Raw genomic sequence first — 25242 nt, forward strand, 5'->3', positions numbered from 1 at the left:
TTCGACTCTAAAGGAACCTGGGGATGTCACATTAGGTATCTGAAACAGAAGTGCCAGCAAAGGATCAACTTTCTCCGTACAATAACCGGAACATGGTGGGGTGCCCACCCAGGAGACCTGATCAGGCTGTACCAAACAACAATATTGTCGGTGATGGAGTACGGGAGTTTCTGTTTCCGCTCCGCTGCGAACATACATTTCATCAAACTAGAGCGAATCCAATATTGTTGTTTGCGTATTGCTTTGGGTTGCATGCACTCGACCCATACGATGAGTCTCGAAGTGCTGGCGGGCGTCCTTCCGCTGAAAAATCGATTTTGGGAACTCTCATATCGATTGCTCATGCGATGCGATATCTTGAACCCGTTAGTAATTGCAAATTTCGAAAGGCTTGTCGAGCTCAATTCTCAAACCCGATTTATGTCCTTGTACTTCGATTACATGGCACAAAATATCAATCCTTCTTCATACTATCCCAACCGTGTCAATCTCTTTCATGCTTCTGATTCAACTGTATTCTTCGACACATCCATGAAAGACGAGATTCGTGGAATCCCGGATCACATACGCCCGCAAGTGATCCCAAGCATCTTTCATAGTAAATTTCGAGAAGTCGACTGCAACAAGATGTTTTACACCGACGGGTCAAGCCTCGACGGCTCCACTGGCTTCGGTATATTCAATCAAAACCTCACCGCCTCATTCAAACTCAATGATCCTGCTTCAGTTTACGTCGCAGAACTTGCTGCTATTCAGTATACCCTTGGGATCATTGATACTTTGCCCACCGATCATTACTTTATTGTCTCGGATAGCCTCAGCTCAATCGAGGCTCTCCGTTCAATGAAACCTAGAAAGCACATTCCATATTTTCTGGGGAAAATCTGGGAGCGCCTGCGTGCTTTGTCTGTAAGATCGTACAAGATTACCTTAGTTTGGGTTCCCTCGCATTGCTCCATTCCAGGTAATGAAGAAGCGGACTCTTTAGCTAAGGCGGGCGCTTTACAAGGTGACATATATGAAAGACCAATTAGCTTCAGCGAATTTTTCAGTATCACTCATCAGAGAACCCTCGAAAGTTGGCAAACTTCATGGAGCAATGGTGAACTGGGAAGGTGGCTACATTCGATAATCCCTAAGGTATCGACGAAACCTTGGTTCAGAGGGATGGATGTGGGTCGGGATTTCATTCGCGTGATGTCTCGGCTCATGTCCAATCACTACACGCTGGACGCACATCTCCGGCGTATTGGGCTCGTGGATAGCGGTATCTGCGCTTGTGGCAACGGTTATCACGAAATCGAACATGTTGTCTGGGCATGCGCCGAGTACTGTTCTGCCAGATCTCAACTATTCGATTCCCTTCGGGCCCGAGGAAGATCACCCAATGTCCCGGTTCGAGATGTACTAGCAAGCCGCGATATTCTCTACATGTCCCTTATATACACGTTCCTCAAAACCATCAATATCCAAATTTAAATGCCCCTATCTTTTCTCTTATTATTCCCAGAAGTGCCCTCTTCCGCCTACCGTACCCCAACGATGGTTTGATACGACTCCAAGACGAGACAAAACATCTGTCGAATGAACCAACAACACGAGATCTACAGTACAACATCACACACGCAGCGCGGTGTGTTCCCGATCCGTATCTGAGCCGTACTACGAAATCGTCTGGAGGAACCCCTGCCGGCTCGAGGAAAACCGCCCGGCGTCCCAATACTTGATACATCCGTTCGAATCTGTAATCCTGGTCGTTGATTCCTGATGCCGGAAACTGAAAGTTTATATCCCCCCCCCCCCCTGTTCAGCCTTGTCCACCCTCTCTCCCATGTCTCTGATACACAGATGTATGACTTCACCCCTTCTCCCCTTGAATATCTTCCCAAAACTTATGTGCCCCCCTATCTTCTAGTGTTAGTTGATCAATCCGTTCGAATCTGTAATCCTGGCCGTTAATTCCTGATGCCGGAAACTGAAAGTTTATATCTCACCCCCCCCCCCCCCCTTCAGCCTTGTCCGCTCTCCCTCCCATGTCTCTGATACACAGATGTATGACTTCATCCCCTTCTCCCCTTGAATATATTCCCAAAACTTAAGTGCTTAGTTTTAGTTGATCAATATTTAATCTCGTTAAGAAATGCCCAACAGTACCACTACTTTAAAATAGCCCTAATTAATTCCCCTTAATCTTGAACCACTCTTTCTAGTTATTTCTAGTTAATAAGCTTGTAAAATGTTCCGCTTAGTTAATAATTAATTTCTCCTACAATCTCCCTTCTAAAAATCATAAAGTGAATTGCTATACAAAGAACACACAAAATGACCCGTCCCCCAAATCTTACGAATATTATATTATACCCTCTTTTATATGTATAGGTTAGCTGTAAAGTTTTTTTTTTTTTAGTTTCATTATATAAAACAAAATAATATTGAAATGTGTAACCCCCTAGTTTTAAGAAATTCAAAATGTAAAACAATGAAAAAATGGCACCTTGAAGCTAACGCATACGTGCCTTATCAAATAAACAAATTGAAAAAAAAGTCTTCATGTACAGAAAGTTTCATGAAAATTTGAGAGGATGCTGCCAACATTTGTTCGACTTGGCGAGCAATTCGTCATTTATTCATTCATTAATTTATTCATTTATTTATTTAATTATTTATTCATTTATTTATTTATTTACTTTCTTATGTGTTTATTTATAAATTGCTAGCTAATTTATTCATTTAATTATCTATTTATTTATTGTTTGTTTTTTTATTTATCTATTTGTTGGAGCAACTGTAGATCTAAGTTAGACCAAGATATATTTAATCCTATATCGTTCTCATTTCTGTCTTTTAGAATGCTACCGGTAGTATAACTAACCTTATCACTAGCTTTCGGATAGCAATTCGACAACAAGAAACTTGTAGTTAAAAACTTTATATATGCTTAGTTTGCCATCGATTACATGAAGCGTTAGGCATAAGTACGTTAGGCATACATAAGTTAGACATGAGTACGGTAGGCATAATGGACGATTAGCATAATATATGTTAGGCATAATGTACGTTAGGCATAATGGACGATAGGCATAATTCACGAAAAATATAAAAGTAATCGCAAGGCTTTCGTTATTGTAGAGATTTCAACTTTATGCTCGCTTTTCGAGTTACAAAAAACTACGCTTTGCTGTATACAATTGCATACCTTGGAGAGACAGCAAAATGAAAACATCAAGCGATATATTTATTTCTTACAAGTGTAGAATTTTTTTATATTTTTTTCTTCATTTAAAGCCCATTTAAAAAAATTCATTTAAAGCCCATTTAAAAAAAGCCTAGTTTAAGCTTATTGGATGTATTACCAATACAATTGCATCCAAATATTGTACAATAAAGACTGATAATGAACAGCCATTAAGTTATGGAAACTTGCACTGTTATGGACAGTATCAGCATTAGCCTACGGGTGTTACGTTTATGCCGATCCCTTTTTAGATTCGGTATCGAAAAAACTCTCCTTCGTATCAGACAGATCCGTAGTGTTATCTATGATGGCCTCAATAATATATTCATTGAACTGAATAATATTGGAAATAATCAATATACCCACTCAATTCTGTTCGGTAATTTCCGAACAGTAAAATTTTTTAACTGATAGTTCAGCAACGTTGCGATTTTCAGCAATCTATTTTTCGAGTTTCAGCAAATCAAACGTCACTTCTACTGACATCTCGGTAAAAGTTTTGTTAGCTGAGTGCACGGCTGGGAAAAACTCGGTAAAGGTTATGAAAAAAGGGGGGATTCGGTAGAACAAAATTAATTGTGTAGAAACAGCAAATTCATCATTCTTTCTTTCATGAACTGTTCTTCAAGACATATATTTGCTTTTTGTCAATTGTACATGTATGTATGTAAAAACTATTCTAAGTTAATGTGTGCGTTATTCATACCTGAACACAAATGAGCTTGATTTTGTTCTTTTGTATTATATATTTATTTTATTTAAAGCAGGGAAAAGCCCCTAAATCTAGGTTTAATTCAAAATGTTATCTCCAACAGGCATAAAACCTCCTCTTTTTAACAAACAGGTCGAATCCATTTTAGTTAGGTACAATTTATCGTTTGTGCGTCGAGGATTAAGTGCAGGCTGAATTTCCGCATGCCAAGCATTCGGTCTGTTTCCTTTATTTGAACAAAGATTTCTTCAGGTATGTACTGCAGAATAAAATGTTGATCAGTTTGATCAGCTTCCAGAGTACAACAAAAATTGAGAGATAAATACATAAAAGATAATAGCATCTATTTTATTCTCTGAATTGTTTCTACCATTTATATGTTTCAAGATATTCAATCTCAAGCTTTACAAATCGTTTTTCTCGAAATATGCAAAATGGCGCTTGTCATTAGATAGCACAACATCGAAGATATGTGAGGGATTCCATGAGAAACCGGCCGACCGCAAAATATGACCATCGTCGATTCGAACGAAACTTTGCAGGTGTGTTCGCTGTATGAATCTCCATGATATTCTCTGGCAATTGGAATATTTTGATACAAGAGTAATTTTTCAAAAGGGCGTAAACGTTTCTACGTGTATGAATTTCAATTTTTTTTGTTCGATTACTGTATTTTATACAGCAAAACTATCTGAGAACAAGTTACAGGGAATGAATACTTCTGTTCGAAAAAAATATACACTGAAAAAAATGTTGTGTCATTCTTCAAAAAAAACAAAAAATTATGATAAAAATTTAAATTGCGAAAAAAACCATTTTTTAATTTTTTTATATTTTGTTACCAAAAACCTAAAGAGAAAAGAAACATTTTGATTGTGATTGCATGATGGAGAAAAAATTGGTAAAAAATTTTTTCTAACAATAACTTCGTACATGTTTTTAAATTTCTTACTAATTGACATACAAAATTGTAATTTTATTACAGAATATAATTCTAAGCACCATTTAAAATCAAAATGCATTTAACAAAAACCTTCCAAAATGCGATAGTTTTCGAGATATTTAAAATTTTGCTACTTCAAAAACAATTAATTCGTGTAATTATGCTCTTTTTAAAAGTTATTCGCGTTACCCCATCCAAAAATGTCAAAAATTTAATGTTTATGGTTTCAAAGACGTAAAAGCAACCTTTTTAGTGTATTTGGATCATGGAGAAGCTTTCAATAAAAAAGTTTTCCTAACAACAACTTTTGACATTTTTTTATAATTCTTACTATTTGCAGTCAAAAATACAATTTTCTTTTTGAATATGATTCTAAACGCCATTTTAAATCGAAATACTCTTAACAAAAAATTTCTAAAATGTAGTAGTTCGCGAGATATTTTAACTTTTGTTTTAACAACACAATTATTTTGTTTTATTACGACCTTTTCATAAGTTAGTCGCGTTTCTCCATCAACAATAATAGGTTTTTCAAAAGGCCCGTAAACTTTCGTGCAACTTTTTCTTTGACATCAAGGCGATATTGTAAACCATTTGAAAGTTACATGAAAGCAACCAAAATATATTTCAACCATAGGGTCTGTTGATTAAACTATATAGCTGAATCATATGTTGGTTGTTTTCATGTAACTTTAAAATGTTTCACAATATCGCCTTGATGTCAAAGAGAAAGTTGCAGCAAAGTTTACGGGCCTTTTGAAAAACCTATTATTGTTGATGGAGAAATGCGACTAACTTATGAAAAGGTCGTAATAAAACAAAATAATTGTGTTGTTGAAACAAAAGTTAAAATATCTCGAGAACTACCACATTTTAGAAATTTTTTGTTAAGAGCATTTCGATTTAAAATGGCGTTTAGAATCATATTCAAAAAGAAAATTGTATTTTTGACTGCAAATAGTAAGAATTATAAAAAAATGTCAAAAGTTGTTGTTAGGAAAACTTTTTTATTGTTAGCTTCTCCAGGATCCAAATACACTAAAAAAGTTGCTTTTACGTCTTTAAAACGATAAACATTAAATTTTTGACATTTTTTGATGGGGTAACGCGAATAACTTTTAAAAATAGCATAATTACACGAATTAATTGTTTTTGAAGGAGCAAAATTTCAAATATCTCGAAAACTATCGCATTTTGGAATATTTTTGTTAAAGGCATTTTGATTTTAAATGGTGCTTAGAACTATATTCTGTAATAGAATTACAATTTTGTATGTCTGTTAGCATGAAATTTAAAAACATGTACGAAGTTATTGTTAGGAAAACTTTTTTACCGATTTTTTCTCCATCATGCAATCACAATCAAAATGTTTCTTTTTGGTAACAAAATATAAAAAATTTAAAAAATAGGTTTTTTCGCAATTTAAATTTTTATTATAAATTTTAGTTTTTTTGAAAAATGACAACATTTTTTTCAGTGTATATTTCTTTCAGACAGAAGTATTCATTCCCTGTAACTCGTTCTCAGATAGTTTTGCTGTATAAAATACAGTAATTGAACAAAAAAAAATTGAAATTCATACATGTAGAAACGTTTACGCCCTTTGGAAAAGTTGCTCTTGAGTCAAAATAATCTTATTACCTGTGGAAAATATTTAGTCTTGCATGACGGTGAAACGTGTAAGGTTTCATTGGAATCTAAGATGGTCGGTCACGATTTTAAAGATTTTCGAACGGATCTTCGTGGAATTCCTCATGTGAAAGAAAACCATTAAAACAGGTTATTCTGAAATTACTGTAACTGATAAATCTCATCTGCTGTGTATAAGCAATATAATTCACATTCTATTGAAGGTAGTATCAAATACTTACAAAAATATTAATTATTGTAAGAAAATTTGTTAAATATCGTTTTATATCTCGATATACTGCATTCATGCAGCCTTCAATTTTCAACAAAGTTGTTTAAAATAACATTATCAACAACTTTGCTGTTACTATTTTTGAAAAATTATTTCTCCATAATTACTTCTAGATGATTTAATCACTAATATTATTACATCAATGCTTTTTAATGTTGGACAGGTTCTTTGAGGTTGTTAAAACTCCAAAGTTGATGCTTTCGGAATGATGACCGTTAGAAAAGTTTTCGAACATTTATTACACCTTAAAAGTGCACTTTGTATTTTCATACTTTGTCTTAATTGACATATTATAAAAGAAACTATAAATGTCATCTGTTAGACTAATTTTGTTTCTGAACTTTTAATAATTTATCAAACTTACATGAAATTTAAGAATTTTCGAAAAATCAACGATTTTGATCAAAACCAACTTAACTTTCCCGCTACTCCACTGCCCGTTATACATAAATTATTCACGCGAAAACGGTAAAGCGTACAGCATTGATGTCTGCTAGGTTGTTTTATGATGATATACGACCTTTATTTTGATGATATAGTTAGAGTGATTAATCCCCCTTGAAGTGAGTTATTTGCTAGAATTTTTTTTTTAAGGTATGAAAAACAAAATGGAGTCTTCAAAAATGTTAAAGAACTTTTTTTGTGAACTTCTTTACTGTAGACTAAAAATCTCTAATTATAGTACACTAGAAGTTAGTGGCCGATATTTGCGAATGACCCCAAAAAAATGTTTTTTTCAACATAACTTCTTAAATATCGTAGATGAAGCTTCAGCATGTTCCAGAAAGTTATTCGCCTTATCAAGGTGCATATTTTTCCAGGAGAAACCATCTCTTGCAACTTAGAAGTTATTGAGTAAATTTCGTTAAAATCAGGAAAAGTTTTAAAAGTAATATCTTTTGAACGGGCAGCCAGCAGTAGTTTCAGTTAGAAATGCTACATCAATACCATAAATCTCAATAGAGTTTACTTGTCTCTCGTTTTCTCCAGCAGTTATAGATGATTTGAGAAAAAAACTATTGTTTATCAAAAGATGTCCAATATCTTCGAAAATACTTGAGATAAGAAAAATATACATTAATAAAATTGTGTCTTTTGATGATTGAAATAACTTCGTGGAATATATGAAATCCGTAGGAATGATACTTGAAAAGATATTAGGAAAATATTTGTAGGGGTCTTCCAAATATAACAAGCTATAACTTCTTAAGCGATTAAAAAAGAGACTTCACGTATTCAACGAAGATATTTACGAACGCAATCTCCGTAACTTTTCTAAAGATGTTGGCTTATTTCCTTTAACAAAAAAATAGCCGAAAAATCTCACTTTTAGGAGGATTAATCAAGAAAACCATAACAGCAAATGACAAACCTTGCTATTTTTGATGAGTAGTCCGAAAACGCTATTGATATAAACTCAGCCGTTTCAACGATAACAACCAATCACCATTTGAAACACTTTATTTTTCAAACATTGCCAAACTACTTTGAACATGCACAATAAGCTATTGTTGTGATATAGAAAATTGTCCGTTTTGATACTTCAAACCTTTTTACGGAACGTACCGAACTTGTCAGAGTGATATTTCAAAAGTCATGTTGATGAACTGGCTTTAAAGGGATCATCCATAAACAACCAGCATTAATATTAAATATATTGAAGATGAAGACTTTGTGTCTTCAGCAAAGTTAATGGCAAAAGCTTGCCGAAGACAAAATTTTAATATATGTACTTGCAAGAAAGTTAGTTAATATATCTTACATTTAGGGAGATTCATCTTTAGAATAACAACACCATATGAAAGGGCTTGTAATGTCTACAAATTCCTCCGAGGGCGTCATTGACCCAAATTTAACGATTTAAACGTAGTTAATAGATCGCACGGTTTTGGCAAAAAATATACTGTGCAGTGGGGTCTCTAGTTATTATTTTCTTTATGCTAATGGCTTACTTCAAATTTATTCAAAGAATACGGTGTATCCAAATGTCATATGTGGAGGCCTGTCCGCTGGGTTTCATGCACATATTTGCTTTAGTTGACAAATTGGAAAATCGAAATGGTATACTTGATTGCACCAAATTGTCATATCGTCGCTGTTGTGCTATCTTATGACAAGCGCCATTTTGCACATTTCGAGAAAAACGATTTTTAAAGTTTGAAATTGAATATCTTGAAACTTATAAATGATATAAACAATTCAAAGAAGACAATCGATGCTTCTATCTATTCTGTATTAATCTCTCAAATATTACGAAGATCCGTTGACTAAGTTGCGAGTTTTTACTATAAATGTAAACAAAAGTCGCACTCGCACGTGTCATAGGTGTGTATTGAAAACAAAATTTGTATGACGTGTCATAATCGTGCATGGAAAATTTTCCATAGAAAAAAATCATCAATTATTAACTTTTATTCATATTTTTGGTTTCATTTGGTCTATAGACAATCGGTGACATGCATTTTGAAGGAAATGAGTCAGGGAATCAAGAAAAAACAGTTATTTTTGGTTACAGTGTTGCCAAATATGCTATATTTCCAGTTTAAAACTTAAATTGCATTTTTCTCACAATTAGTGTATTTTTGTTTTAAAAATAATTATACCATCGTGTTCCTCAGATAGTTTTACACATAAAAACATCTTATATATCAAGATAACTTGAGCCAATACCCAGACACGGTCATTCGAAGCAAAAATTATAAAATTTCGCAGCACGTTTTTCGCTATAGCTCAGTAATCAAGCAGAATGTCAAAATTCTGAAAACGCCACTTTGTAGAGATTTTTTAGACAAGTGATGTGGTATATCTTACTCAGTTTACCCCAAAATGGCGTTTGTCATAAGATAGCACAACAGCGACGATATAGCAGTGGCGCCATAATCGCAAATACGACCCAAATATTTTTAAAATGACCGTTAAAGCGGGTGAAGTTTTTTTCGAGTTTTTTGTCTGTTAGTCTATGATAATATTGACATTTGAAATTTTTAGCCCGTTTATTTTTAAAACTTTACTACAGGCGGCCACGAACTAGTCGGCAATAAAATTGCCATAGATTGTTCGTGATTTTTTCAAATTCGAAAAAATTTTATTTTGTAAGTTTTTTAAACAATTGTTCATAAAAAATTAAATAACTCTTCGAAAAAAAATCACATACTTTTAGTGCCAAACAACAAGTCGTCGAGAAAAAAGATGGTCCGCCATTTGTAACTACATTATTCTAAATTAAATGTGGGGACGGGCATAGCGTAGTTGGTAAATCGATTGCCTTGTACGCAGCGCATCTGGGTTCGAGACCCGACCTCGCATACAGGGTTAGAAATTTTTCATAAGAGATTTTAATAACCCGAAGAGGCGAATGACCTTTAGGTTAAAACCTTTACAATCGAAATTTTTAAAAAAATGCCACTTTCTTCTAAAAAATTAGATCTTCCATCGAAATTGCGATATCACCTAATTTGGGTGGCCCATTTGAGAAATTTTGACTCTATGTGAGGTATTTTTCAGTAGTAAAATCACAATTTTCAAACTCCATTTAATTTTTTTCAGAAATATCACCTTCGCAATTTTTTTGTAAACATGCCTGAAAGTATTCTCTTTGAAATGCAAGAAGAATAAATTATTTTTGTTTGCCCCAATTTTGGATATAAATATTGTAAAATGGCCTATTTTTTATTCAATATTGCTCATAACTTCGGTTCTAAAAGTGATATTTGAATTCTTCTATTATCAAAAAAATTGTCTCGATGAGCTTTATAAGTTGTCTGAAGACACTGTTTATGAGAAATAAACAAATAAGAAAGTTAGAGCAAAAAAACTGCTTTTGTTAGGAACACCCTAAATTGCTCAATTAAAATAGCTATAAAATAAAAACCTTTGGAGATACAACTGTGACGTCTTCGGCAAAGTTGCTTGGTATAAGTTCCTCTACAATGTTGCTAAAGACTGGAATATTCTATCTCCTCACATTCAGAAAATAACTTTTGAAGCACCCTAACGATAAGAGTCACCCTAATACCATCTACAACTGGAGATAGGCTATTCGATACTGATTATTTGTCCTAAAGACATCGTGTCTCTAAAATAAAAGGTTTAGCCACAAACATTTTTGTCTTCCTAAATTGTGAATTCGGACCACTATGCAATGAATGCGGGATATCCAAATGTCGTATGTGGAGGCCTGTCCGCTGGGTTTCATGCACATATTTGCTTTAGTTGACAAATTGGAAGATCGAAATGGTATACTTGATTGCACCAAATTGTCATATATAGAAACAGACAGGCCAACCTTCAGCAAATATGCACACGAAGAAACATCCTATCCCATGTATCGTACGATGCATAGTTAATCTCTTAAGTATCCACAGACGATCGAATTACAATGCCAAATCTGTGCATGCAAAGATTAAACAACAAGCAGAAACTGATACGTATGTAATCTATTCTCGATACCACAGAGCCATACATTCGCTCGGTATCTTACAATCGTTCATCGTCCATCGTCTTGGCGTGTGTTCCACCACTCCACTAGAACCACAACCGAGTGAATATCAGATCGAGTTTCCATCAGATTGTGCTAATAAATTTTCTCCCGCCATAATTGCTCATTTCCCGCCGCCGCCACCGCCGACTCCTAATGCTGACGATCTCAAGATGGCGCTGTTGCCTCTGCGTCCTGGCTGTTCGAGAGTGGTTGAAAGCAATAATAATCCATAATAATTTATCATCGCTGCCATCAGCAAAGCCATCCATACATACTAGGTAGCCAAGTTTAAAGTCCTTTCATTGGGACGTATTCCGGACTTTAAACAGAGTCTGTTCGGTATCGAAGTGAAGTGATTGCAGTTGGAGTCGTTGCTTTGGATATTTAGACTTCGAAAATGGTGCTAAATTATTCGCATTTACTGAAATTACTTAATGAATTTAATATTAAAGTTCCTGCAGTTTTTTTACAATAAGAATACAAAATACAATACATTTCGAACACGTTTCAGACTCAAACACTACTATAATAAAAGGGTAGTTTGAAGAAATCAATAAAGATAATTGTACGAGCCAATCGAGTACAGTTTAAAAATTTGATTAATGTATTAGGCGTTTAAGGAAATTATTTACTTTCATATTCTTCGTTTCAATTAGCCGTTATTTGTTCCAGAAACAATGGATACTGTGAAACTTCGACGATTTGATAAAGGTAATACACTTTTGAGTAAGCCATCTTTATAGGATTTTATCCGGGTTAGTGTTATGATCATTTCGACCCTGAGAACATACACGTTCTGTTTTTTATTGATCGAACAACCATCGAAATAGCATTCCGAGCCATTATAGAAAGATTTCCTACCTTCTCCTTTCGTCCGCTTCCATTCTTATCGTTTCATACTGATTAAAACAGAACCACATTTTTCAAAAGCATCCTCTATTCAAACAATTCATTCCGAAACCGACGAATGACAATCGGAATTTTCCACTAAATAAGGCAATCGTCAATTTATAGTTATTTCAACAAATTTCGAAACACTCCACAGCTGTTTACACATGGACGAAGCTCTGAAATAGCAAACCTTCATCAAGTGCCGATTCGGCCAACCGCTCCGTAATTTATGCTAATAGTACTTATTACGATTACAGCCAGTCTGAATAGCGAAAGCGTTTTGCACAGCACCGGACCGGACCTTCCCACCGAATTTGCGGACAAACGCCTAATTTATTTGACCACATGCCATTTCGAGCAGAAACGACGTTCGTACGTAGTACTATATACATTCACCACCGAGCGGACGGATGGACGTACAAACGGACAAACGAACAAACGGACGGACGGACTGACGATCTTATTCATTTGCACGTTACACAAACTCCATTGGCAATTCACAACATTATAATCTCGGAAGCATATATTTATTTGCACCTCCCTCCCCCTCCCTCGTCAAGTGCTGCGCTTTCCTGCTAAATTTACAAGCTCACCCAAAATAGGCCTGTAATCCGCCAAGCAACACATCACCGCCAAACGTGTAGTGCATGATAACCTCAAATATGTCGGAAAACTATGCGCCCAGTCACCCATCCGACGCGTTTTGTAGCGTGAGTGGAAGCAATAGAAAAAAAGCGAGAGAGGGAGAGAAAGTTCCGATGTAGCACAAGCAATGCGCAACTATTTGAGCAGCACTAATAATTTGTCATCATATCTCGCAGCACAGCACTTGACTGTGAATAATGTTTCCATCATACAGCAATACCAATATATGTATAGCAATTTGATCCAGTGCACAATAAGTTGGAATGAACAAAGAATTATAGCAAAAGTTGTCCACGGAAAAATCCTGCCATCAAAAATGGGTTTAGTTGACTTTAAGGAAGCAATAACCCTAGTTTACAAATTTTGGGTTAATTGCATGAAGTTAAGAAAAAAGGTGTTTTCTAAGTCAATTTTGGGTCGCTAAGTACGAAAATCATATCCATTTTCTTATTCAAAGAACCGTTTTTGTGATTTTTTGAAAATGGTGTTTTTGAGCACGTTTTGCAGTTTTTGGTCAATATCTCAGGAACAAATCTTTCGATTAACACAAACGACTCACCATTTGAAAGGTATTGATATTCTCATTCAAAAAATGTATAACATGTTAGGATAAAATATCAACAATTTAGGGTTAAGAGCAACCAAAGTCAAAACAAGTAGTGTTTGGTAAAATTACTAATTTTTAGTTGATTTTTCATAAAAAAATAAATCAGCAAAAAAAATCTTTTAAAATCTTATGTGACAGACAAACTTCTCACGTGAATTTTAAGCCTAAGATCACGAAAATCCGACAAAAATTGGTGATGTTATTAAGCACCGAGTGAAAATTGCTCTGCTTTTCACATATCTCTTGGTCTTAAAGAAGATTACACTAGTTTACAAGAAAAATTAAGTTGCGAGAAAAAGTGTTTTCTAGATTAATTTTGGGTCGCTGAATACGAAAATAATACTCTATTTCTCTTTAAAAGAAGTTCAAGTTAAAAAAAAGTTTTTCTTTTGCTTCCGCTTTTTTTGTTTTTGCTCTATTTTTTATTACAGAAAAATAATTTTTCATATTTTCAGAATCTAATTGACAGATTTTAACAATTTTAAGGTAATCGCGATAAGCTAAGAAGAAAGGTGTTTCCTCAGTTAATTTTGGATCGCTGAATAGTCCTTTTTTCAAAGAAACATTTTCAAAATTTCTTTAAAAAAGAGGCACTATTTTAGTTATTTGTCAATATCTTGTTCAAAAAGGATCCGATCGAAACAGTTCGAAAGGTATTGATGCGCCCTTTTCGAAAATGTATAATATGCGTGGATAAAATCTCGACAAATATATTATTATGGCTTAAAAGACAACTGTCAAAATTCTCTTTGAAAGGAAATTTCAGACAAACTGTTACCCGCCAATCACAGATGTGTATAGTAAACAAAAGAAAAAAGTTTTCTCTTGCATCAACTGCTATGAACTGCGTTTAGCCAGTAACGGTTTGTCCGGAATTGTCTTTCAAAGAGAATTTTGACAGTTGGCTTTTAAGCTGTAATCGTATGTTTGTCGAGAAATGTACATTTATTATGATTACAATCGACCAAAGTAAAAAAAAGTCTAATGCACGACCTTTTTTTAAAAAATGCATATTTCTAGTAATTTTTTTATAATAAATCAATCTTTTTGCATAAATTTTTATCCAATGATCACAAAAGTCGGATTAAAAAAGCACTGAGTGAAAATTGTAACTTTTTATTTTTCGCACAATCATACTTTCGGCTGAAATAATCTTCTTTGCTTGATAGTTATTGTTTGTGTTGGGTACTGTCTTTTCGAGCTTGCATCCATCCATCCTGCGGCATTTGAATGGTTTGGATATTTCATTGTACAACTAAGTGCTTTTTTTCAAATGCAGAAATATCGTTGGAAAAGTTTTGTTTTCTTTGTGGTGAGTATATATTTTACGATTTAAAGGAATTTTCGCCTTCTGCTTCAACAGGCTTCACAGCAGATTCTCAGTTCATAGATTATTACGTGGCTAGTGCTACGATCCCACTGAGACTCCTTCCCGATAGGGATTCGAATATTTGAAGACTGGCTTATGAGCCCAGTGCTACACCCTCTAAACCGCCGCATCAGGGCAGGGTTCGCTAAAATCATAAAATTTCCATTTCGCTCAATGTGTCATAGCATCAACATTTTCCATCCGATGTTAGTGATATTAGGCTTAAAATTAACGTAAACATATTATCTGTTATCTTAGATTCTAAAAAGTCTGAAAAAAAAATTATTTTTCGGTAAAAAAATCTTTTAAAAATGAGTATCTTTTAAAAATGGTCAAAAATGCACTTTTTTTAAACTTTGGTCGCTTGCAGCACTGAAAATTTCACATATGATCGACACATATTTGTTTTTAGAAAGAGCATCTCGGCACCTTTCAACTTGCATATTGACTGTATTAATTGGAAGATTTTGACACGAAATATTGACTAAAAACTACAAAAAGTGCTCAAAAACGAGTTTTTTGAGAAAATCACAAAATCGCTTCCTTGAACAAAAAAATGAATATTGTTTTCGTGTTCAGCGACCCAAAATTAGTCTAAAAAATACTTTTTCTTGGAGCTTCATTTTTCTTGTAAACTAGTGTAATTGATGCCAAATTTATTCCAAAACCGATTTAATTCACCTGGCAGTGCGAAGTACGCAAACTAGAAACGGGGAATCGTAAATATGACTAAAATTAATGCAATAAATTAACTGAATAAAATGCTTAAAAAATAATTGAATAAAAGGACTAAAAGAATTGCAATAAATAAATATGAAAATTAATAAAATGGTTATCATTTTAAAATTGAATAAAATGAAAAAAAAACTAAAACAACACGCATGGAACTTTGTTGAACATTTTCTGATCTTCCTTCGGATCAAAGATAATCAGTGACAGATAGTTCGAAAGTCTGCCCAGATAAGCTTAGAATTGTTATATTCGTTTGTTTGCTAAAGTGCTTTACCAAGGACTACCGTGTTTACATACCGGCTCATAAAGTTGAGATCGACGGTGTGATTACCAATTCGAGTTTATCGTTCGGGACTGACTGTTTCAAGAACCCCCTGCTCCAGTGAGTGAAGATTTTGAATGGCAATGGCACAGGGCGGGGCCAAATTAACTTGGCAATTAATTGTGTGTCCCTTTTAACTTGTATCGGGTGACCTCTATCGGAACTGCGTTATGTTTAATGACGTGTTCTTTGACAACAATTGTCTGCCTGTTCGGTTGTTTGTACCAGATGGCTCTTACATTGGGATGTGTGTCTATTGAGTGGAGAGTCCATATGATCTATTACCATGCTCCGTGTTTGAACGGTGCCCGAGGAATCTGAGGCGTTCTCTTGAAGTACGTGCGAAGCACTTTTTGGTAGAAATACTAAAAAGAGGTACTCTACTCACCACCACAAATCATTATGCTACTTTGGTTCAGGAAGAGTGTGACTCTAAATTTTCTCATGAGGAGGCATCTATTACTGCTGCTAAAATCTTTAGGCAACTGAATTCATGGAAACAGCTCCTGGTCTGCAAATTGGTTGTTTTAATGCAGCTTTGAAATGGTTTACAATAAAATCTTGAAATCAAATCAACCTATTGTGCTAGATGGAAAAATGCGGATAACTTAAGAAAAGGTCTTAATCAAACAAAATAATTGCTCACGTTCAAAAAAAATTTAAACATCTCGAAAACTACTACATTATCGATATTTGTTGTTAGCATTTTGTTCTGAAATACCATTTGCAATAATATTTAATAACAAAATTGTATTTTTGATTGCGAATAAAAATATGTTTAAAGAATTTAAATTTAGGTGTCTATTTGACTCTAGCTTTTTCAATTTTCAACCGATTTCAACTAAACCATTCCACAGTCTAGTTTCTACTTCTGCCGCAGTCAGAGCTACAATCCAGTCACGTGAACATTGGAAATATTGCATTATTCTTGTCATTATGAGTAAAGTTGTCCAAAAAGCTCTGCTTCGACCCGACGCCGCAATTGTTGACTTCAAATTTTATTTAATACAACCGAGTTTTTGTGAAGTGGAATACCTTCTGAAGCTGAAAATGCAGCTAAGGCTTGCGGAAGTCGCATTCCTTCAGTATCATCATCTTCGCAATGCAGTGTTAATGCCATTCAACACGTTAGCGCAAGCCGAACGATTCGTTTAGCAGAACAACTTAAAACACGTGGTTGAAAGTGACAACGGTGGAATTAAGATTACTGTGTATATGGACAATGACTATATCGAGGTAAGGCTACATGACTTATCACTGCTTACCCTCTCTGCGCTCATTGTAAAATGCATGTCGGAGAAGTAGAATCCGTTACACCCGATGCTTCAAGAAACGTCACGAGTATTCCCAACGATGTTGTTGTGATGAGGATGCGGGTCGAATGACCTATTCCCTCCTACTTGACTATAAACCTCAAAACTCACAGAACTACTATTAAACACACTACGGTATGTACTCATGAGCGATAAACTCCTACGTGCTAGTACTGTAATCAGGACCGTAGCGTGATTATTAAATTTTACCCCTCTTGCGGCATTTGTCTACACTATCAGCATAGTCATCGAATATAATACGCTGAATATGAAATTAAGTGTCTGTAAGGCAATTTAAACGGAAAGTAATGTATATCACAATGTCCCCGAAGAAATACTTCAGGTTTCGAGAATAAAAAATTTCTCATAGACATTATTATACATCCAAAGTGGTATAACATTCCACTGATACAAACTGAATGACCAGCTTTCACTTTAGTAACACAAAGCTCATTCGTGTATTGGGAGGACCCGTAAAAGTAATGTTACAATGCAGCTTGCTGTTTCCTCATTTATAGAGAATCACATTTTTTGCTGATTTGACAAGGCAGTTTCGGTTAAAAACGAGGGAATGACGTCCCTTGATCCCTTGACTCATTACATTTATAGATAATGTGCACACAGCAAGAAATTCATCGATGGTAAATTGAGTAGAATAGACACATCAATCGGAGAAAATTTAACCATTTTTTATTCAATTTCGATGTATTTACAATAGACTGCCCAGAAAAAAAAGATTATTTGAAAACTCTATCGGACCATCCTGAGTCAGTTCATAGTCTTAACAAGAGTGTCTGTTCCAAATTTAAATCATTGTCTACTACATTGTCGAAGACTGCAAAACAATCCAACGTACTTGGGAGAAGTTATTGAACTTTTAATGAAGTGATGTATTAATTAGTTTGCGTGTAGCCCAATAGGACATTGTGGTGAATCAGTTGTTGATTCCCGCGAACTTTATTTTTGCCACGTTATTGTTTTATTATCCCCGGACGAGTCTTTCAATTTTCTATATCTTGCGTAATTTCTGTCTCTTCTTCATATTTGCGCCAGGCTCTAAATTCATGCCTAAATAAACTCTTCGGGAAAGACCCAGCTGATGATAAAATGGATGTCGAACAAAATTCGTCATCAATGACTCCGACTAAGCACAGACTTGCGATATTCTATCTAAAGCAAGAAAATGACGTTACTGACGTCAAGCCTGCTATGAAGAATTATCGTGCCTACAGACCCACTCATAGCATTGAGATCGACGGCGCAGTCAGCGATTTGAGCTATTAATGCGTGGATCTACTGAAGGACTGGTTTGACTGTTTCACAGACTCCCTACTCTGGTGAACGCAATTTTTGAATGGCAATCGTACTGAACGGGACAAAATGGTGAGTCCAATGCCGTATTACGTATTCTTCAACAAAGATCATCCACATGTTCGGCGGTTTGTACCGCGCGTCATACATTGCATCATTGAATTATAGACAGGTAAATGGGCCATTGTATCAATAAGGTGCGAAAATTGCGTTAACATTAAGAGGACGATTCTTGCATCGCGAATGTTGAAAAGTTTTCCCACTATGGGGACATTCTATGCAATTTATTACCATTCTCACATGAGAAATGTGAAGCGTTTCTTTCACGCTCTAAATACTCTTTTAAAGAATTACTAAAACTACTACTCAATAAGAAAGTGAAAGACGTATAGGTATTCTAGAGCGAGTCAGTTATAAATTTAGAATGGAAAACTAGGACTAGGCAGGCACATATGGACATGATCGAAAGAAAATGAGAATAATTCTTTATTTTTCCCGTTGGATAGCACCAGAAAAGTTTTAAATAAGCACATACGTCGAAAAACCAAATAAAATGAATTATTAGTTTAATGTGAACGGCCGTACAGTTATCACCTTCCATACAAAAGTCGGACAAAACCTCGAAAGTGGCCCGAATAGGATGAAAATTTCACATTAAGGTAATTTTATGACGATCAATTCATATTTGATGTTTATTTTTTGTTTCTTATTGGCTCAAAATTTTGGCACTTAGGGTGGTTCGAAAATTCAACATTTACGAATTAAAAGCACTATATCCGAAAATTTATTTTCAAAAAAAATTAGGTGTGTTGATTTTTTTTAGCAGATTACACATTTTTTCAATTGTTGATAATTATAAGACGCATTTATAAGTTATATTACGAACCCTAGGTAATCAAAGGCTATCATGCGTCTCCTTCAGATATAGCATGAAAAATCACCTTTTCCATACCTCGGGGCAGAAAGGGGAAAACAAGATATTCATTTTCGGAAAGTACACTAAGTATCATGAACAACAAGCGATCTTTCCGAACTGTTGCAAGAAAGTACAGCCACTTTGAACATTATAACTTGAATTTATTGCACGATTTATTATTTTTTCTTCGTGTCTGAGCGAGAAGAAAGGCTAGTATCGACTAAAGCGAATAACCTTTCAAATGAAACCAGTTCGACCCTAATCGAAGATATCTTTCATTTTTTTGGGTCGAAGACCTTAAAAAGATATATTCATTTGAATAACTTAGGTTTGAAAGCAGTTTTTATTAGAATTCATCATCTATTTCACCTTTGAAGATCTGTAAATTGTAAATCGAACTTTCGACTTCAAGGCTTAATTTTTTTTTTTCGATTATAGAGGTTTTAACCTTAAGGTCATTCGCCTCTTCGGGTTAGAAAAATCACTTATGAAAAATTTCTAACCCTATGTGCGGGGTCGGGACTCGAACCCAGGTGCGCTGCGTACAAGGCAATTGATTTACCAACTACGCTACGCCCACCCCCTAAGACTTAATATTTTGAAAAGACTCTATTCAACCTGTTAGGAAACAAAGAAAAATGTTAAATCATAAAAAATCTAAAAATAAAACTTTGAGGTTTTGTCCGGCTAAGCGACACTGTGGGCCGCTTGCGTCATACCTCTGATAACTGGGTAAGGGACCAGAAATCGACAGCCTTCATTAGCTCTGTCACCCACCGAAGTACGATGGGTAATGAACTAAAAATTAGACGCCAGACGATAATAAAAGCCTGTTCTAATGACAATGCCACTTCTAGTTTTCCGATCTGTTTACTTCACATCCTTGCTCTCACTTGAGTACTATGGCTCTAATTTTCATAACTTTACCTACCCTGTAATCTCTAGCTAATTGAATGTCGTTAAAATGTAAAAAAGATAATCATATGTTCGTTCTGGGACGTCATCATATCCCAGGGATAGCATAAGGGTTTGTGTCTTGGGTCGGAGTCTCGAAGGTTGCGGGTTCTCTGGGGGAATTTTGTTTTCACATCATTGCTTTCGCTTCACTCACCATACTCAGTGTGCTCCTGCTTCTGTCCAAGCCATTACAAAGCGAACGAAAAAAAAAACAGTTACTTGTTTGCATTGTCTGAAGAACAAAGGATACCGTTATACTACGTTCACACTACGGGTTAAAACGTGTTTTAACGCTATCTTGATGACATTTTTCTTGGTGCTAATTATTATAACATGTTTTAACTCTGTAGTGTGAACTTAGTATTATTTTTATTCTTGCGTGATCTATCATGATGACTGAGCCTCATCAACAAAACGTGATTATTCACGTTATAACACAGTGGCCATTGACTTCAGGTCTTTTCGCATAAGACCAAGTATTCGTGATGTGGAACATCTGTTGAAGAACAACTTAAAACACGTGCTTGTTTGTGACAACGCTGAAATCAAGATCCCTATATCACGGTGTGTTTGGTAGAACAATTTTATTCGAAAAAAATCGGCTTCGCTAAAACTTCAGCGTGTGATAGAATGGGCTTTTCCCTTTCATTTGAAAGTAAAATTAAAATATTCTGTCGGGGGCTCCAGAAGAACTTTTTATTTTAAAGTTTTTTTGTTTAAAAACTTAGGTTTTTCAATGAAACTGGTTCACATTTTTGCCCCTAGGTAGTACTTTAGACATTAATATATTACCAAAAGTGAGAATCTGATGCACAACTTCATTGTGTACAACTTTGTAGAACACTACATTGCGATCTAAAATCTCCAGAGAAAGCTATTAAATTTTTATCAAAGTTTCTAGATTCGCATGGGGCCTATTGGTTAAGAAGCTTTATTCCAAAAACATTTTCATTTGTAAAGAATGGATTGCCTTATTTTAACAGTGTGTTCGGAAGAACCTGAATGCTAGCAAAGTCCACCTTTAAGCGGAAAAAAACATAATTCCAGATTCCACCGTTTTATGCGCACTAATAATATTTTAGGAGCAAGGAGACATAGGGGCCATACACTAATTACGTAAGGGCATATGGGGGGAGGGGGGGGGGTTCAAAATATCTTACAAATTCTTATCTGAGGGGGAGGGAGGGTTCGTCCTTTCTTACGTAATATCAAATAAGAAGTATGTAAAATGAAATCAATAAGAAAAATATTCTTTTCAAGGAAAAGAAACGTTCTAATTTGTGCTATGAACATATCGAATATTGTACATAATGGTCAAGAAAAGGCGAACCTCGAATTGGAGTGTGTTCTCAGCGGTAGAATATGATTGTTAAATTAGTTATGGAATTTTGTTGATTGTTGCCAACGTCAGGAGCGACTTAATTGTCGATGGTTTTGGATGCAGTTACAGCAATTTCTTGATTCTTGGTAGTACATTGTTCTGATCGGGAACTGGGGTCACAATCTGCCTTAGAACTCAGGAAGTGTTGATACCCTTCATGTTGTTAAACCAACATCCTTTTCAAACTTTCACTTCAAACACGAAAGGTATCCGGGAAAATTTGCTGTCATGTGATTGTCAAAGATCTTGTAGGCCGAATATTTCCAGAGTGAGAACTGTATTTAAATTCAAGAAAATTTGAAAATGGGCGTGTCGGAGCTATGTGTACGATAAGCGTTATAGTTGGAACTTAGAATAAATCCACGCCAGAAGAGGTTATAAATTCATTTGAGTTCTACATCATAAGGAAATAGATTAAAAAAGTGGAATATATCGAAGCAGATTTGGTGAACCAAATCGGATTTTCTGAATATCTCCCAAAGGTTATTCTGCAATTTCTACTGGGCGAGATTAGAATGAAAATAAAATTACTGCAGATGATTACAGGTAAATTTAATCCTGAACTTTCTTGTAATAGTTCTATAAGTATCGTTTTTGTATTCTTATTATTTAATGAATTGACAATATGATTTTTGAATTACGAAAATGATGGTAAGATCTTATGTAGGGGGGAGGGGGAGTTCAGCAAAATCTTACGAACTCTTATCTGGGAGGGAGGGGGAGGTTGAAAAGTTCTAAAAAAGCCTTACGTTAGTAATGCACGGCCCCATAGAGAACAGTAGATAAAATTTGAAAGAAATTAAGACTCTTTTGAAAGATGCTGGGTAATGTAGCAAAATGAAACAATTTTTTTCTGTCACAAATATATTTGTTTCCTCTTTTTTATTTCTTCACTCATTCGGGAGTATGCTTGATGTAATCTTGAATCAACCTTTTTGCTCGTTAGCATCTTGTGGGATATATTTGGCCTAACTTTCAACTTTATATTTTATCAAACTCGATTAGATATTCAGTCATTTGATTTGATATCGATTGAGAATCCTGATTGACAGTTTCATGAAGGATAGAGAAATAATTCGATATGATTTATGTTCAAGTTTGTTAACTTTTGGGAATCGCTGTACATTGAACATGGATCCAAAACTCTAAGAGCTTTTTTCTCTTTCAATCATCTTTCTTTTAATGTTGATAAAGAGAAACAGGATTCTCAACCCAAAGTTGCAATAAAATCCGTCGTTTATTACAATGACTCGAACTGTCTACTTTAGTACATTCAAATATAAAGCTTTGAATTTAAGCCAATTGTATTTTACCAGGCAGGATAGGATAAAGAAGAAGGGTCATTCTAGTTTACATTAACTATCCCCTAGAGCTAGAAAATAAATGAAAAAGGCATGATAAAATCCGTTACTACATTAATCAACAAAGGTATAAGATTATCGAATAAATTTGGTCAACACCTTTCCACATCTCCTTGTTCATTTAGTGTCATTTTCGCCAAAGACCTGGAGGAATCTGAAAATATATTTTTTCTGCTGAGAATGAGACTTTGTGTGCATTGAAATTTATCTGAATTTACTGTTCATTTAAACCTAATATTTTTTTGCAAGTCCTAAAAACTGATAAAATTTTAATAATTTTCTCGGGTAATTTTATATCGATTTATAGCATTCCACGAAGTTGTAGACAATGAGATTGTTCATCAGATTCTTACTTTTAGTATTTTTTGAATGTCTATAGTACCAATCAGTAGCAAAAATGCGAATTAATTTCATTAAAAAACTTAAGTTTTCAATATAAAAAACTTTAAAATAAAAAGTTGGTGAAGACCCTCCGACAGAATATTTTAATTTTACTTTCAAATGAAAGGGAATAGTCCATTCTTTCATATCCCGAAGTTTTACAGATGCCGAATTATTTTGAATAAAGTTGTTCGACAAAGACACCGTGTATATACATGGATAATAGGGTGGCACGAAGATCGAGTAGTTTTAGATCGGTTCCACTGAATTCTAAAATTTGTGCCACCCTAATGGATAATGGATTGAAGTTAAATTACATGATTTATCTCCACTTACTTGCAAAGTGGCAATTAAAAGATTCATGCCGAATTTCGGAGCAGTGGAACCTATTACGGAGGACACTTGTAGAAACCACTTCCCAGGTATTTCAAATGGTGTCTTTGCGGCGAGAATGCGGGTAGACCAACCCATTGCCTCCTACCTTACCCTGTAGTACAAAACAGAAGGGGGAGATACTATAAAACAGCGAACTCTTTGTACATATCAAGGACAAACTAATACGTGCTAGTTCTGTCAACAAACGGCACATTACGGACAACCCTGCCCAGAAAGCTCATCTTTAGAAAGATATGCCAACACACAGGATCCAATATCTTTACCTGAACCACAAACGGTTGCCAAATTTGTGGCTACAGTTAAGAAAATATTTACAGCTGCAAAAGCTTCAAGCTTAACAACTAATACCACCAGTGAAGAAGCTACTGCCAAGGAAGGAGTGTTCACATTCGTGAACCGCAAGGGCAAGAAACTAGGAAGAACATCTGCTCGCGAGTCTCATGGCAGTAATCAAGATGATGATACGGACGTAACCAACAACGAGAGAGACATGGATAACCCCGAAGTTGGTGAGGGAACATCTTCCCGACGCGAAAAAAGATCTCCGCTCGCAATAGCAAGTTGCGCGCACGGGATCTTACAGGCTAAAATTAAATTTATTGTAATTTTTTTTACGTCTTGTACATATATAAAAGTCCCATGGCTGCTCTAATCTAACGCATTGAGCCGTGTCAAATAAACGAATTAAAAAAAACGAAAAAAAAATCCAAGTCATTTCATCACAAGATGGCAGCTGTGCAGCATTTCCCCCATGCGCGTTTTTTGGAAGGGGTCAATGGCCGGAAATCTATCTCCCGTAATTATTGATCTAGAGTCTAAAACTAAAATTTTCTGATACTTTTTGACAATAGCAAGCGAGGTAACTAGGATTTTCCAATATTCTGATTTTTCACAAAATAGCGTAAATATCAACACAAAATAGTTTATTTAAAAATATCAATCAATAAAAAATAAAATCCTACGTACGTCGCTGGAGAAATCAATTTGGAATATACAGTGAAAATTTTAAAACGATAAAAAATCATTTTTTTCGAATTACATTTCCAGCTAGCTCAAAAACTGTGGATTCGAGAAAAATGCATTTAAAGTTGTCTGTGCACTCGGGATATATATTAAAGGCGTTGCGGCAGAATTGAAAATTTGAACATTTAGCAATTATTGTTTCTTGCGATTTTTTGCATATCGTTTTTTCAAGGCTCTAAAACACATTTTAGGCCCAATTTATATTGATTTTTTTTTTGTTTTCTGCCCCGGAAATTCCTTTCATTAAAATATGAAAGAAGGAGATCAGATCTCATTGCTTGAAACTGTACTTGATATTGACGAAACATAGTTTTAGATTTACTCTTTAGGACATGGGTTAGCAGTC

The 25242-nt window shown here is 34.9% G+C and overlaps 1 protein-coding gene across 1 annotated transcript in view; it reads left to right on the top strand.

Moving 5' to 3' along the window:
- The window catches only part of LOC131678889 (inactive dipeptidyl peptidase 10), a 565731-nt gene that overhangs the window by 270906 nt on the left and 269583 nt on the right, over positions 1–25242 (top strand). The window lies entirely within an intron of this gene.

Source organism: Topomyia yanbarensis, chromosome 2 (assembly GCF_030247195.1).
Source record: "Topomyia yanbarensis strain Yona2022 chromosome 2, ASM3024719v1, whole genome shotgun sequence".
In the NCBI taxonomy this organism is placed as follows: Eukaryota; Metazoa; Arthropoda; class Insecta; order Diptera; family Culicidae; genus Topomyia; species Topomyia yanbarensis.